The sequence below is a fragment of the Camellia sinensis genome, unplaced genomic scaffold (genome assembly GCF_055761805.1).
Source record: "Camellia sinensis isolate YWXY unplaced genomic scaffold, ASM5576180v1 Unanchor4, whole genome shotgun sequence".
Taxonomy (NCBI): domain Eukaryota; kingdom Viridiplantae; phylum Streptophyta; class Magnoliopsida; order Ericales; family Theaceae; genus Camellia; species Camellia sinensis.
The window spans coordinates 24,907-42,422 of NW_028129277.1; the positions used below are offsets into that span (position 1 = coordinate 24,907).

Sequence of the window (17,516 nt, forward strand, 5' to 3'; positions counted from 1 at the left end):
ATCGCACTGTTTTGTGCACATTACTTGCATTTTGCATGCATTTTATCGCGCTATCTTGCGCACCTCATCGCACAGTTTTGTGCACATTACTTGCATTTTGCATGCATTTTGTCGCGCTATCTTGCGCACCTCATCGCACAGTTTTGTGCACATTACTTGCATTTTGTATGCTTTTTATCGGTGCATTTTGCGCATCGCGCAATTGTACGCTGTGTCCATTACTTGCATTTTGCATACATTTAATCGCGATATCTTGCGCACCTCGTCGCACTGTTTTGTGCGCATTACTGGCATTTTGCATGCATTTTATCGCGCTATCTTGCGCACCTCATTGCGCAGTTTTGTGCACACTACTTGCAGTTTGCATGCATTTTATCGCGCCATCTTGCGCACCCCATTGCGCGGTTTTGTGCACACTACTTGCATTTTGCATGCATTCTATCGCGCCATCTTGCGAACCTCATCGCGCCGTTTTGTGCACACTACTTCCATTTTGCATGCATTTTATCGCGCTATCTTGCGCACCCCATTGCACTCTTTTGTGCACATTACTTGCATTTTGCATGCATTTTATCGCGCTATCTTGCGCACCTCATTGCGCTGTTTTCTGCACATTACTTGCATTTTGCATTCATTTTATCGCGCTATCTTGCGCACCTTACTGCACTGTTTGACGCACATTACCTGCATTTTGCACGCATTTTATCGCGCTATCTTGCGCACCTCATTGCGCAGTTTTGTGCACACTACTTGCATTTTACATGCATTTTATCGTGCCACCTTGCGCACCTCATTGCGCAATTTTGTGCACAATACTTGCATTTTGCATTCATTTTATAGCGCTATCTTGCGAACCTCATCGCGCTGTTTTCTGCACATTACTTGCATTTTGCATGCATTTTATCGCGCTATCTTGCGCACCTCATTGCATTGTTTTAGGCACATTACTTGCATTTTGCACACATTTTATCGCGCTATCTTGCGCACCTCATTGCGTAGTTTTGTGCACACTACTTGCATTTTGCGTGCATTTTATCGAGCCATCTTGCGCACCTAATTGCGCGGTTTTGTGCACACAACTTGCATTTTGCATGCATTTTATCACGCTATCTTACGCCCCTCATTGCACTGTTTTGTGCACATTACTTGCATTTTGCATGCGTTTTATCGCGCTATCTTGCGCACCTCATCGCACTGTTTTCTGCACATTACTTGCATTTTGCATGCATTTTATCGCCCTATCTTGCGCACCTTATTGCACTGTTTTATGCACATTACTTGCATTTTCCACGCATTTTGTCGCGCTATCTTGCGCACCTCATTGCGCAGTTTTGTGCACTCTACTTGCATTTTGCATTCATTTTATCGCGGTATCTTGCGCACCTCATAGCACTGTTTTGTGCACATTACTTGCATTTTGCAAGCATTTTATCGCGCTATCTTGCGCACCTCATCGCGCTGTTTTCTGCACATTATTCGCATTTTGCACGTATTTTATCGCGTTATCTTGCGCACCTCATTGCACTGTATTATGCACATTACTTGCATTTTGCACGCATTTTATCGCGCTATCTTGCGCACCTCATTGCGCAGTTTTGTGCACACTACTTGCATTTTGCATGCATTTTATCATGCCATCTCGCGCACCTCATTGCGCAGTTTTGTGCACACTACTTGCATTTTGCATGCATTTTATCGTGCTATCTTGCGCACCTCATTGCTCTGTTTTGCGCACATTACTTGCATTTTGCATGCGTTTTATCGCGCTATCTTGTGCACCTCATTGCGCAGTTTTGTGCACACTACTTGCATTTTGCATGCATTTTGTCGTGCAATCTTGCGAACCTCATTGCACTGTTTTGCGCACATTACTTCCATTTTGCATGCATTTTATCGCGCTATCTTGCGCACCTCATCGGGCTGTTTTGGGCACATTACTTGCATTTTGCATGCATTTTATCGCGCTATCTTGCGCACCTCATTGCACTGTTTTGCGCACATTACTTGCATTTTGCATGCATTTTATCGCGCTATCTTGCGCACCTCATTGCACTGTTTTGCGCACATTACTAGCATTTTGCATGCATTTTATCGCACTATCTTGCGCACCTAATCGCGCTGTTTTGTGCACATTTCTTGCATCTTGCACGCATTTTATCGCGGTTTCTTGCGCACCTCATCGTACGGCTTTGTGCGCGGTACCTGCATTTTGCATGCATTTTATCGCGCCATCTTGGGCATCGCGCAATTTTACGCTGTGTCCATCACTTGCATTTTGCATGCATTTTATCGCGCTATCTTGCGCACCACGTTGCACTGTTTTGTGCACATTACTTGCATATTGCATACATTTTATCGCGCTATCTTGCGAACCTCATCGCGCTGTTTTTTGAACATTGCTTGCATTTTGCAGGCACTTTATCGCGCTATCTTGCGCACCTCATTGCACTGTTTTAGGTACATTACTTGCATTTTTCACGCATTTTATCGCGCTATCTTGCACACCTCATTGCGCAGTTTTGTGCACACTACTTGCATTTTGCATGCATTTTATCGCGCCATCTTGCGCACCTCATTGCGCAGTTTTGTGCACACTACTTGCATTTTGCATGCATTTTATCGCGCTATCTTGCGCACCTCATTGCACTATTTTGTGCCCATTACTTACATTTTGCACGCATTTTATCGCGCTATCTTGCGCACCTCATTGCGCAGTTTTGTGCACAATACTTGCACTTTGCATGCATTTTATCGCGCCATCTTGCGCACCTCATTGCGCAGTTTTGCGCACACTACTTGCATTTTGCATGCATTTTATCATGCTATCTTACGCACCTCATTGCACTGTTTTGTGCACGTTACTTGCATTTTGCATGCATTTTATCGCGCTGTCTTGCGCAACTCATTGCGCAGTTTTGTGCACACTACTTGCATTTTGCATGCATTTTATCGCGATATCTTGCGCACCTCATTGCACTGTTTTGCGCACATTACTTGCATTTTGCATGCATTTTATCGTGCTATCTTGTGCGCCTCATCGCGTTGTTTTCTGGACATTACTTGCATTTTGCATGCATTTTTTCGCGGTATCTTTCGCCCCTCATTGCACTGTATTATGCACATTACTTGCATTTTGCACGCATTTTATCGCGCTATCTTGCGCACCTCATTGCGCAGTTTTGTGCACACTACTTGCATTTTGCATGCATTTTATCGCGCCATCTTGCGCACCTCATTGCGCAGTTTTGTGCACACTACTTGCATTTTGCATGCATTTTATCATGCTATCTTACGCACCTCATTGCACTGTTTTGTGCACGTTACTTGCATTTTGCATGCATTTTATCGCGCTGTCTTGCGCACCTCATTGCGCAGCTTTGTGCACACTACTTGCATTTTGCATGCATTTTATCGCGATATCTTGCGCACCTCATTGCACTGTTTTGCGCACATTACTTGCATTTTGCATGCATTTTATCGCGCTATCTTGCGCACCTCATTGCGCAGTTTTGTGCACACTACTTGCATTTTGCATGCATTTTATCGCGCCATCTGGCGCACCCCATTGCGCGGTTTTGTGCACACTACTTGCATTTTGTATGCATTATATCGCGCCATCTTGCGAACCTCATCGCGCAGTTTTGTGCACACTACTTCCATTTGGCATGCATTTTATCGCGCTATCTTGCGAACCCCATTGCACTCTTTTGTGCACATTACTTGCATTTTGCATGCATTTTATCGCGCTATCTTGCGCACCTCATTGCGCTGTTTTCTGCACATTACTTGCATTTTGCATTCATTTTATCGCGCTATCTCGCGCACCTCACTGCACTGTTTGACGCACATTACCTGCATTTTGCACGCATTTTATCGCGCCATCTTGCGCACCTCATTGCGCAGTTTTGTGCACACTACTTGCATTTTGCATGCATTTTATCGTGCCACCTTGTCCAGCTCATTGCGCAATTTTTTGCACAATACTTGCATTTTGCATGCATTTTATCGCGCTATCTTGCGAACCTCATCGCGCTGTTTTCTGCACATTACTTGCATTTTGCATGCATTTTATCGCTCTATCTTGCGCACCTCATTGCACTGTTTTAGGCACATTACTTGCAATTTGCACACATTTTATCGCGCTATCTTGCGCACCTCATTGCGCAGTTTTGTGCACACTACTTGCATTTTGCGTGCATTTTATCGAGCCATCTTGCGCACCTCATTGCGCGGTTTTGTGCACACAACTTGCATTTTGCATGCATTTTATCACGCTATCTTACGCCCCTCATTGCACTGTTTTGTGCACATTACTTGCATTTTGCATGCGTTTTATCGCGCTATCTTGCGCACCTCATCGCACTGTTTTCTGCACATTACTTGCATTTTGCATGCATTTTATCGCCCTATCCTGCGCACCTCATTGCACTGTTTTATGCACATTACTTTCATTTTCCACGCATTTTGTCGCGCTATCTTGCGCACCTCATTGCGCAGTTTTGTGCACTCTACTTGCATTTTGCATGCATTTTATCGCGGTATCTTGCGCACCTCATTGCACTGTTTTGTGCACATTACTTGCATTTTGCAAGCATTTTATCGCGCTATCTTGCGCACCTCATCGCGCTGTTTTCTGCACATTACTTGCATTTTGAACGCATTTTATCGCGCTATCTTGCGCACCTCATTGCACTGTATCATGCACATTACTTGCATTTTGCACGCATTTTATCGCCCTATCTTGCGCACCTCATTGCGCAGTTTTGTGCACACTACTTGCATTTTGCATGCATTTTATCATGCCATCTCGCGCACCTCATTGCGCAGTTTTGTGCACACTACTTGCATTTTGCATGAATTTTATCGTGCTATCTTGCGCACCTCATTGCTCTGTTTTACGCACATTACTTGCATTTTGCATGCATTTTGTCGCGCTATCTTGTGCACCTCATTGCGCAGTTTTGTGCACACTACTTGCAATTTGCATGCATTTTGTCGTGCAATCTTGCGAACCTCATTGCACTGTTTTGCGCACATTACTTCCATTTTGCATGCATTTTATCGCGCTATTTTGCGCACCTCATCGGGCTGTTTTGGGCACATTACTTCCATTTTGCATGCATTTTATCGCGCTATCTTGCGCACCTCATTGCACTGTTTTGCGCACGTTACTAGCATTTTGCATGCATTTTAACGCACTATCTTGCGCACCTAATCGCGCTGTTTTGTGCACATTTCTTGCATCTTGCATGCATTTTATCGCGGTTTCTTGCGCACCTCATCGTACGGCTTTGTGCGCGTTACCTGCATTTTGCATGCATTTTATCGCGCCATCTTGTGCATCGCGCAATTTTACGCTGTGTCAATCACTTGCATTTTGCATGCATTTTATCGCGCTATCTTGCGCACCACGTTGCACTGTTTTGTGCACATTACTTGCATATTGCATACATTTTATCGCGCTATCTTGCGAACCTCATCGCGCTGTTTTTTGAACATTGTTTGCATTTTGCAGGCACTTTATCGCGCTATCTTGCGCACCTCATTGCACTGTTTTAGGTACATTACTTGCATTTTTCACGCATTTTATCGCGCTATGTTGCACGCCTCATTGCGCAGTTTTGTGGACACTACTTGCATTTTGCATGCATTTTATCGCGCCATCTTGCGCACCTCATTGCGCAGTTTTGTGCACACTACTTGCATTTTGCATGCATTTTATCGCGCTATCTTGCGCACCTCATTGCACTATTTTGTGCCCATTACTTACATTTTGCACGCATTTTATCGCGCTATCTTAAGCACCTCAATGCGCAGTTTTGTGCACAATACTTGTACTTTGCATGCATTTTATCGCGCCATCTTGCGCACCTCATTGCGCAGTTTTGTGCACACTACTTGCATTTTGCATGCATTTTATCATGCTATCTTACGCACCTCATTGCACTGTTTTGTGCACATTACTTGCATTTTGCATGCATTTTATCGCGCTGTCTTGCGCACCTCATTGCGCAGTTTTGTGCACACTACTTGCATTTTGCATGCATTTTATCGCGATATCTTGCGCACCTCATTGCACTGTTTTGCGCACATTACTTGCATTTTGCATGCATTTTATCGCGCTATCTTGCGCACCTCATTGCACTGTTTTGCGCATATTACTAGCATTTTGCATGGATTTTATCGCACTATCTTGCACACCTCATCGCGCTGTTTTGTGCACATTTCTTGCATCTTGCATGCATTTTTTCGCGCTATCTTGCGCACCTCATCGTACGGCTTTGTGCACGTTACCTACATTTTGCATGCATTTTATCGCGCCATCTTAGGCATCGCGCAATTTTACACTGTGTCCATCTCTTGCATTTTGCATGCATTTTATCGCGCCATCTTGCGCACCTTATTGCGCTTTTTTGTGCACAATACTTGCATTTTGCATGCATTTTATCGCGCCATCTTGCGTACCTCGTTGCACTGTTTTGTGCTCATTACTTGCATTTGGCATACATTTTATCGCGCTACCTTGCGAACCTCATCGCGCTGTTTTCTGCACATTACTTGCATTTTACATGCATTTTATCGCGCTATCTTGCGCACCTCATTGCACAGTTTTGTGCACACTACTTGCATTTTGCATGCATTTTATCGTGCTATCTTGCGCACCTCATTGCTCTGTTTTGCGCACATTACTTGCATTTTGCATGCATTTTATCGCGCTATCTTGCGCACCTCATCGGGCTGTTTTGGGCACGTTACTTGCATTGTGCATGCATTTTATCGCGCTATCTTCCGCACCTCACTGCACTGTTTTTCGCACATTACTTGCATTTTGCATTTTATCGCGCTATCTTGCGCTATCTTGCATGCATTTTATCGCGCTCTCTTGCGCACCTCATCGTACGGCTTTGTGCACGTTACTTGCATTTTGCATGCATTTTATCACGCTATCTTGCGCACCTCATTGCACTGTTTTGCGCACATTACTAGCATTTTACATGCATTTTATCGCACTATCTTGCGCACCTCATCGGGCTGTTTTGGGCACATTACTTGCATTTTGCATGCATTTTATCGCGCTATCTGGCGCACCTCATTGCACTGTTTTGCGCACATTACTTGCATTTTGCATGCATTTTATCGTGCTATCTTGCGCACCTCATTGCACTGTTTTGCGCACATTACTTGCATTTTGCATGCATTTTATCGCGATATCTTGCGCACCTCGTCGCACTGTTTTGTGCACATTACTGGCATTTTGCACGCATTTTATCGCGCTATCTTGCGCACCTCATTGCGCAGTTTTGTGCACACTACTTGCATTTTGCATGCATTTTATCGCGCCATCTTGCGCACCCCATTGCGCGGTTTTGTGCACACTACTTGCATTTTGCATGCATTTTATCACGCCATCTTGCGAACCTCATCGCGCAGTTTTGTGCACACTACTTCCATTTTGCATGCATTTTATCGGGCTATCTTGCGCACCCCATTGTACTCTTTTGTGCACATTACTTGCATTTTGCATGCATTTTATCGCTCTATCTTGCGCACCTCATTGCGCTGTTTTCTGCACATTACTTGCATTTTGCATTCATTTTATCGCGCTATCTTGCGCACCTCACTGCACTGTTTGACGCACATTACCTGCATTTTGCACGCATTTTATCGCGCTATCTTGCGCACCTCATTGCGCAGTGTTGTGCACACTACTTGCATTTTTCATGCATTTTATCGCGCCATATTGCGCACCTCATTGCGCAGTTTTGTGCACACTGCTTGCATGTTGCATGCATTTTATCGCGCTATCTTGCGCACCTCATTGCCCTGTTTTGTGCACATTACTTGCATTTTGCATGCATTTTGTCGCGCTATCTTGCGCACCTCATTGCACTATTTTGTGCACATTACTTACATTTTGCACGCATTTTATCGCGCTATCTTGTGCACCTCATTGCGCAGTGTTGTGCACACTACTTGCATTTTGCTTGCATTTTATCGCGCCATCTTGCGCACCTCATTGCGCAGTTTTGTGCACACTACTTGCATTTTGCACGCATTTTATCGCGCTATCTTGCGCACCTCATTGCGCAGTTTTGTGCACACTACTTGTATTTTGCATGCATTTTATCGCGCCATCTAGCGCACCAAATTGCGCAATTTTATGTACACTACTTGCATTTTGCATGCATTTTATCGCACCATCTTGTGCACCTCATCGCGCAGTTTTGTGCACACTACTTGAATTTTGCATGCATTTTATCGCGCCATCTTGCGCACCACATTGCACTGTTTTCTGCACATTGCTTTCATTTTGCATGCATTTTATCGCGCTATCTTGCGCACCTCATTGCACTATTTTAGGTACATTACTTGCATTTTGCACGCATTTTATCGCGCTATCTTGCGCACCTCATTGCGTAGTGTTGTGCACACTACTTGCATGTTGAACGCATTTTATCGCGCCAACTTGCGCACCCAATTGCGCAATTTTGTGCACACTGCTTGCATTTTGCATGCATTTTATCGCGCTATCTTGCGCACCTCATTGCCCTGTTTTGTGCACATTACTTACACTTTGCACGCATTTTATCGCGCTATCTTGCGCACCTCATGGCGCAGTTTTGTGCACACTACTTCCATTTTTCATGAATTTTATCGCGATATCTTGCGCACCTCGTCGCACTGTTTTGTGCACATTACTTGCATTTTGCACGCTTTTTATCGCGCTATCTTGCGCACCTCATCGCACTATTTTGTGCAGATTACTTACATTTTGCACGCATTTTATCGCGCCATATTGCGCACCTCATTGCGCAGTTTTGTGCACACTGCTTGCATTTTGCATGCATTTTATCGCGCCATCTTGCGCACCTCATTGCGCAGTTTTGTGCACATTACTTGCATTTTGCACGCATTTTATCGCGCTATCTTGCGCACCTCATTGCCCTGTTTTGTGCAGATTACTTACATTACTTGCATTTTGCACGCATTTTGTCGCCCTATCTTGCGCACCTCATTGCGCAGTTTTGTGCACACTACTTGCATTTTGCATGCATTTTATCACGCCATCTTGCACACCCCATGGCGCAGTTTTGTGCACACTACTTGCATTTTGCATGAATTTTATCACGCCATCTTGCGCACCTCATCGCGCAGTTTTGTGCACAATACTTGCATTTTGCGTGCATTTTGTCGCGCTATTTTTCGCACCTCATTCCACTGTTTTGTACACATTACTTGCATTTTGCATGCATTTTATCGCGCTATCTTGCGCACCTCATTGCGCAGTTTTGTGCACACTATTTGCATTTTGCATGCATTTTATCATGCTATGTTACGCACCTCATTGCACTGTTTTGTGCACGTTACTTGCATTTTGCATGCATTTTATCGCGCTGTCTTGCGCACCTCATTGCGCAGTTTTGTGCACACTACTTGCATTTTGCATGCATTTTATCGCGATATCTTGCGCACCTCATTGCACTGTTTTGCGCACATTACTTGCATTTTGCATGCATTTTATCGCCCTATCTTGCGCACCTCATTGCGCAGTTTTGTGCACACTACTTGCATTTTGCATGCATTTTATCGCGCCATCTTGCGCACCTCATTGCGCTGTTTTGTAAACACTGCTTGCATTTTGCATGCATTTTCTCGGGCTATCTTGCGCGCCTCATTGCCCTGTTTTGTGCACATTACTAACACTTTGCACGCATTTTATCGCGCTATCTTGCGCACCTCATGGCGCAGTTTTGTGCACACTACTTCCCTTTTTCATGCATTTTATCGGGATATCTTGCGCACCTCATCGCACTGTTTTGTGCACATTACTTGCATTTTGCACGCATTTTGTCGCGCTATCTTGCGCACCTCATTGTGCAGTTTTGTGCACACTACTTGCATTTTGCACGCATTTTATCGCGCCATCTTGCGCACCCCATTGCGCAGTTTTGTGCACACTACTTGCATTTTGCATGCATTTTATCGCACCATCTAGCGCACCTCATCGCGCAGTTTTGTGCACACTACTTGCATTTTGCATGCATTTTATCGCGCTATCTTGCGCACCCCATTGTACTCTTTTGTGCACATTACTTGCATTTTGCATGCATTTTATCGCTCTATCTTGCGCACCTCATTGCGCTGTTTTCGGCACATTACTTGCATTTTGCATTCATTTTATCGCGCTATCTTGCGCACCTCACTGCACTATTTGACGAACATTACCTGCATTTTGCACGCATTTTATCGCGCTATCTTGCGCACCTCATTGCGCAGTGTTGTGCACACTACTTGCATTTTGCATGCATTTTATCGCGCCACCTTGCGCACCTCATCGCGCAGTTTTGTGCACCCTACTTGCATTTTGCATGCATTTTATCGCGCTATCTTGCGCACCACATTGCACTGTTTTCCGCACATTACTTGCATTTTGCATGCATTTTATCGCGCTATCTTGCGCACCTCATGGCACTGTTTTAGGTACATTACTTGTATTTTGCACGCATTTTATCGCGCTATCTTGCGCACCTCATTGCGCAGTTTTGTGCACACTACTTGCATTTTGCATGCATTTTATCGCGCCATCTTGCGCACCTCATTGCGCAGTTTTGTGCACACTACTTGCATTTTGCATGCATTTTGTCGCGCTATCTTGCGCACCTCATTGCACTATTTTGTGCACATTACTTACATTTTGCACGCATTTTATCGCGCGATCTTGTGCACCTCATTGCGCAGTGTTGTGCACACTACTTGCATTTTGCATGCATTTTATCGCGCCATCTTGCGCACCTCATTGCGCAGTTTTGTGCACACTACTTGCATTTTGCACGCATTTTATCGCGCTATCTTGCGCAGTGTTGTGCACACTACTTGTATTTTGCATGCATTTTATCGCGCCATCTAGCGCACCAAATTGCGCAATTTTGTGCACACTACTTGCATTTTGCATGCATTTTATCGCGCCATCTTGTGCACCTCATCGTGCAGTTTTGTGCACACTACTTGAATTTTGCATGCATTTTATCGCGCCATCTTGCGCACCACATTGCACTGTTTTCTGCACATTGCTTGCATTTTGCATGCATTTTATCGCGCTATCTTGCGCACCTCATTGCACTATTTTAGGTACATTACTTGCATTTTGCACGCATTTTATCGGGCTATCTTGGGCACCTCATTGCGCAGTTTTGTGCACACTACTTGCATTTTCCGTGCATTTTATCGCGCTATCTTGCGCACTTCATTGCACTGTTTTACGCACATTACTTGCATTTAGCACGCATTTTATCGCGCTATCTTGCGCACCTCATTGCGTAGTGTTGTGCACACTACTTGCATGTTGCACGCATTTTACCGTGCCAACTTGCGCACCTCATGGCGCAATTTTGTGCACACTGCTTGCATTTTGCATGCATTTTATCGCGCTATCTTGCGCACCTCATCGCACTATTTTGTGCAGATTACTTACATTTAGCACGCATTTTATCGCGCTATATTGCGCACCTCATTGCGCAGTTTTGTGCACACTACTTGCATTTTGCATGCATTTTATCGCGCCATCTTGCGCATCTCATTGCGCAGTTTTGTGCAAATTACTTGCATTTTGCACGCATTTTATCGCGCTATCTTGCGCACCTCATTGCCCTGTTTTGTGCACATTACTTACATTACTTGCATTTTGCACGCATTTTGTCGCCCTATCCTGCGCACCTCATTGCGCAGTTTTGTGCACACTACTTGCATTTTGCATGCATTTTATCACGCCATCTTGCACACCCCATGGCGCAGTTTTGTGCACACTACTTGCATTTTGCATGAATTTTATCACGCCATCTTGCGCACCTCGTCGCGCAGTTTTGTGCACAATATTTGCATTTTGCGTGCATTTTGCCGCGCTATCTTGCGCACCTCATTGCACTGTTTTGTACACATTACTTGTATTTTGCATGCATTTTATCGCGCTGTCTTGCGCACCTCACTGCACTGTTTTACGCGCATTACTTGCTTTTAGCACGCATTTTATCGCCCTATCTTGCGCACCTCATTGCGCAGTTTTGTGCACACTACTTGCATTTTCCATGCATTTTATCGCGCCATCTTGCGCACCTCATTGCGCTGTTTTGTGCACACTGCTTGCATTTTGTATGCATTTTCTCGGGCTATCTTGCGCGCCTCATTGCCCTGTTGTGTGCACATTACTTACACTTTGCACGCATTTTATCGCGCTATCTTGCGCACCTCATGGCGCAGTTTTGTGCACACTACTTCCATTTTTCATGCATTTTATCGGGATATCTTGCGCACCTCGTCGCACTGTTTTGTGCACATTACCTGCATTTTGCACGCATTTTGTCGCGCTATCTTGCGCACCTCATTCCGCAGTTTTGTGCACACTACTTGCATTTTGCATGCATTTTATTGCGCCGTCTTGCGCACCCCATTGCGCAGTTTTGTGCACACTACTTGCATTTTGCATGCATTTTATCGCGCCATCTTGCGCACCTCATCGCGCAGTTTTGTGCACACTACTTGCATTTTGCATGCATTTTATCGCGCTATCTTGCGTACCACATTGCACTGTTTTCCGCACATTACTTGCATTTTACATGCATTTTATCGCGCTATCTTGCGCACCTCATTGCACTGTTTTAGGTACATTACTTGCATTTTGCACGCATTTTATCACGCTATCTTGCGCACCTCATTGCGCAGTTTTGTGCACACTACTTGGATTTTGCATGCATTTTATCGCGCCATCTTGCGCAGTTTTGTGCACACTACTTGCATTTTGCATGCATTTTGTCGCGCTATCTTGCGCACCTCATCGCACTATTTTGTGCACATTACTTACATTTTGCACACATTTTATCACGATATCTTGCGCACCTCATTGCGCAGTTTTGTGCACACTACTTGGATTTTGCATGCATTTTGTCGCGCCATCATGCGCACCTCATTGCGTATTTTTGTGCACACTATTTGCATTTTTCACGCATTTTATAGCGCTATCTTGCGTACCTCATTGCCCTGTTTTGTGCACATTACTTGCATTTTGCACGCATTTTATCGCGCTATCTTACGCACCTCATGGCGCAGTTTTGTGCACACTACTTCCATTTTTCAAGCATTTTATTGCGATATCTTGCGCACCTCGTTGCACTGTTTTGTGCACATTACTTGCATTTTGCACGCATTTTATCGCGCAATCTTGCGCACCTCATTGCGCAGTTTTGTGCACACTACTTGTATTTTGCATGCATTTTATCGCGCCATCTTGCGCACCACATTGCGCAGTTTTGTGCACGCTACTTGCATTTTGCATGCATTTTATCACCCCATCTTGTGCACCTCATCGCGCAGTTTTGTGAACACTACTTGCATTTTGCATGCATTTTATCGCGCCATTTTGCGCACCACATTGCACTGTTTTCCGCACATTGCTTGCATTTTGCATGGATTTTATAGCTCTATCTTGCGCACCTCATTGCACCGTTTTAGGTACCTTACTTGCATTTTGCACGAATTTTATCGCGCAATCTTGCGTACCTCGTTGCGCTGTTTTGTGCACACTACTTGCATTTTGCTTGCATTTTATCACGCCATCTTGCGCACCTCATTGCGCAGTTTTGTGCACACTACTTGCATTTTCCATGCATTTTGTCGCGCTATCTTGCGCACCTCATTGCACTATTTTGTGCACATTACTTACATTTTGCACGCATTTTATCGCGCTATCTTGCGCACCTCATTGCGCAGTTTTGTGCACACTACTTGCCTTTTGCATGGTTTTTATCGCGCCATCTTGCGCACCTCATTGCGCAGTTTTGTGCACACTACTTGCATTTTGTATGCATTTTATCAAGCTATCTTACGCACCTCATTGCACTGTTTTGTGCACATTACTTGCATTTTGCATGCATTTTATCGCGCCATCTTGCGCACCTCATCGCGCTGTTTTCTGCACATTACTTGCATTTTGCATGCATTTTATCGCGCTATCTTGCGCACCTCACTGCAGTGTTTTATGCACGTTATTTGCATTTTGAACGCATTTTATCGCGCAATCTTGCCCACCTCATTGCGCAGTTTTGTGCACACTACTTGCAATTTGCTTGCATTTTATCGCGCCATCTTGCGCACCACATTGCGCTGTTTTGTGCACAATACTTGCATTTTGCATGCATTTAATCGCGCTATCTTGTGCACCTCATTGCACTGTTTTGTGCACATTACTTGCATTTTGCATACATTTTTTCGCGCTATCTTGCGAACCTCATCGCGCTGTTTTCTGCACATTACATGCATTTTGCATGCATTTTATCGCACTATCTTGCGCACCTCATTGCACTATTTTAGGCACATTACTTGCATTTTGCACGCGTTTTATCGCGCTATCTTGCGCACCTCACGGCGCAGCTTTGTGCACACTACTTACATTTTGCATGCATTTTATCGCCTCATTGCGCAGTTTTGCTGTCACGCCCCTAACTCGCCCCTAAAAGTTTGGGCATGACCACATCAGAAAACGGACCTAAAACCTGATGAATATAATCTACGGGGCCTGAACGGAAGCATTTAATAGTATATGATAGCAAACAAAACTAATAATAATTATAACAATATATCCATTGAGCTACCACTACCATGCCAGGATCACAAACAGAACATCGTGCTGTTAAATATACAGTGACGTGCACCTGAAGATGGCTATGTACACATACATATATGTCGATCTTAACAGACATTTAAGGTACAAATTAAAACTAGTAAAACTCCATAACTTGAACAATCAACATCTAAGGCTTAGATACTCAGGGTTTGACAACTGGGTAACAAAAGCCACAGGTGAAGGTTGAATCTCCAGGTTGAGTGCCTACAGAAACAGACATAACAGAGGGTGAGCCGGGCTCAGTGAATAGTATGAAACATAAATGTACAATTTAAACATAATACATAACAATGCATAAATAAATACGAAGATCATGTAGTTAATCTGTTCCTGTTTTCATTTCATATGGCCTTAAGCCCAATCCTACAACATAAACATGATGGTTATAAAAGCCTTTGAAACATGGTGGCACGAGGCCCTTGAAACGTGTGGCACGAGGCCCTTGTAACTTGTGGCATAAAGCCCTTGTAACATATGGCACTAAGGCCCTTGAAACTTGTTGGCGTTAAAGCCCTTGAAAATGGCATAAAGCCCTTGTAAACATATTGGCATTAAAGCCCTTGAAAATGGCATAAAGCCCTTGTAAACATGTTGGCAATAAAGCCCTTGAAAATGGCATAAAGCCCTTGTAAACATGTTGGCATTAAAGCCCTTGAAAATGCACTTGAAACTTGTGGCACAGGGCCCTTGAAATACACTTGAAACTTGTACATACGTAAACTTGTAACATAGCTTGTAACATACTTAAGCTTGTATCGTACTTAAACTTGTAACATACTTAAATTTATAGCATACGTGAACTTGTAACATGCTTATACTTGTCATATACTTGAACTTGTAACGTACATACAATTGTAACTTAATTATTTAAACCACGGTATTATTACCCCCGGGTAAGGGCCATGTGCTAAGGATATCATGAATTCATTAATTCAAACGTAATATATCATAACTAGAGCATTTCTTGATTATATAGACTTGTTGGCCTTTAGCTCTTACATATATTGGCATTAAACTTATTGGCATTTAGCCCAAACATTATCATAGCAAACTTATTTCAGAGTTTTACAGAATTCCAGAATCATAGGAGGGTTGTTTTATTCTTTCTCTTACTTATGTACCTTCCTTGAATCATTTACATAAACATATAACATTTATCTTCCTTGAACCATTTATATACATATGACATTTATCTTCCTTGAATCATTTACATACATATGACATTTATCTTCCGTGAATCATTTACATAAACATATAACATCTATCTTCCTTGAATCATTTACATACATAAGTAACGAAATTAACAGAATACTAATGACAAGCATTAGCGGTGGTAAAGCGTACTACTACTCACAGTGCATTGGTGGAGCATTTATTCCTCCCGAAGCGTGTCCTACACACATATGAAGTCACACATTAATTCTTTAAATCATTTCCCCTAATTTCCTTTCTCAATTTATCATGATTTATAATGCCCATAACAAGGTTCATTCATAAATTTTTAACATTATTGCAAAACATCCCAGAAATCCAATTCAACTTGTACATGCATAATTCAACCCACCAATTCCATGATTCTATTTTCAATTTGGGCAAAATCATTATTTATCATCACAAATTAACCTAGGGTTTCAAGAAAAATAAAGTTTTCCATAAAAATTCAAACTTCTCATACCATGACCTTACATCCCAATTTTCTCCTTGATTATACATCTAAGGGTCATACTCCATCACCTTAACCCATCAATTGAACCCTTAATGCCTCAAACCCGAAATTCCCAAATCTCATAATTTACTCTATTTGCTCAAAAATGCAAATTCGTACATTATACAATGAAAATACCTCAAATCTAACCATGGATGTAAGTATTGAAGAAAATAGAACCCCTACCTCAATAATCAAGCAAAAGAGTGAGCTTGGAAAGAAGCCTTCGCAAATCCAAGTTCCAATCGGGTAAAAACATTAATCCTCCCTTGTTCTTCATCCTTGATGCCAAAAACCATGGTGGATCGTGATCAAAGTAAAGGAATTCAAGGGTTTGGGGGCTAGGGTTTCGGACATGGAAGAGAGGAAGGAAGAGGAAAGAAGAAAAACATCTAAAATGATCCAAAATCCCGTTTTTAAAGCTGCTGGTCCGAAAAACCCGCTCGAGCGCACATCTTCACGCTCGAGCGTACATGCATTCAGCACAGATGTCAAAACTTCAAATAGGCATAACTCTCCCATCCGGACTCCGTTTTAAGTCGTTCTTGTGCTCAAATTGAAGCCCCGAAAATAAGCTTTCCAATGGTTCCAACCCCAAATCCAAATTCAAAGTGTGAAAAAAGAAAAGGGTAAAAGAGTGACGGCTGATCGTAGACAAAATATTCAAACTAAAGTTTTTGATCCAATCTTACTCTACCATCATATTACCACCACCATCAAGACCCCAAAATAAAATAATGAGGTTCCAAATACACCACTACAATGTCAAGGGAAATCTTACTTCTCACGCTCGAGCGTCGCTTCAACCGCTCGAGCGCGCACATAAAGCAGTCCGCTCGAGCGTCAACTTCTCCGCTCGAGCGGAGATTCACAACTCCCAGAATCTCAGGCCGTCTGCAAAATTACTGAGAACTCCAAAAGTCCGCTCGAGCGTAAACTCCTCCGCTCGAGCGGAGGGAAAAATTCTGGGTCGTCACACCCTTCCCTCCTTAAAAAAAATTTCGTCCTCGAAATTGGAGAAACCAAATAGAAGATAATTTAAACATAAACGGAAACACACCCTGTAATGTTCCCAAAACTAGATCCACACTTGGGATAGGATAGGTCACAAATACTTTTGATCAACACATACATATC

At 43.4% G+C, this 17,516-nt stretch overlaps 1 long non-coding RNA gene across 1 annotated transcript; it reads right to left on the bottom strand.

Annotated features, from left to right (window-relative positions):
* Positions 1 to 14,616: 14,616 nt before the first annotated feature.
* LOC145816722 (uncharacterized) lies at positions 14,617 to 16,966 on the bottom strand. Its single transcript, XR_014358810.1, has 3 exons — positions 16,566 to 16,966; positions 16,029 to 16,067; positions 14,617 to 14,878 (listed from the first exon to the last, which is right to left on the bottom strand). It is a non-coding gene; the product is annotated as an uncharacterized LOC145816722 (long non-coding RNA).
* Positions 16,967 to 17,516: the final 550 nt, after the last annotated feature.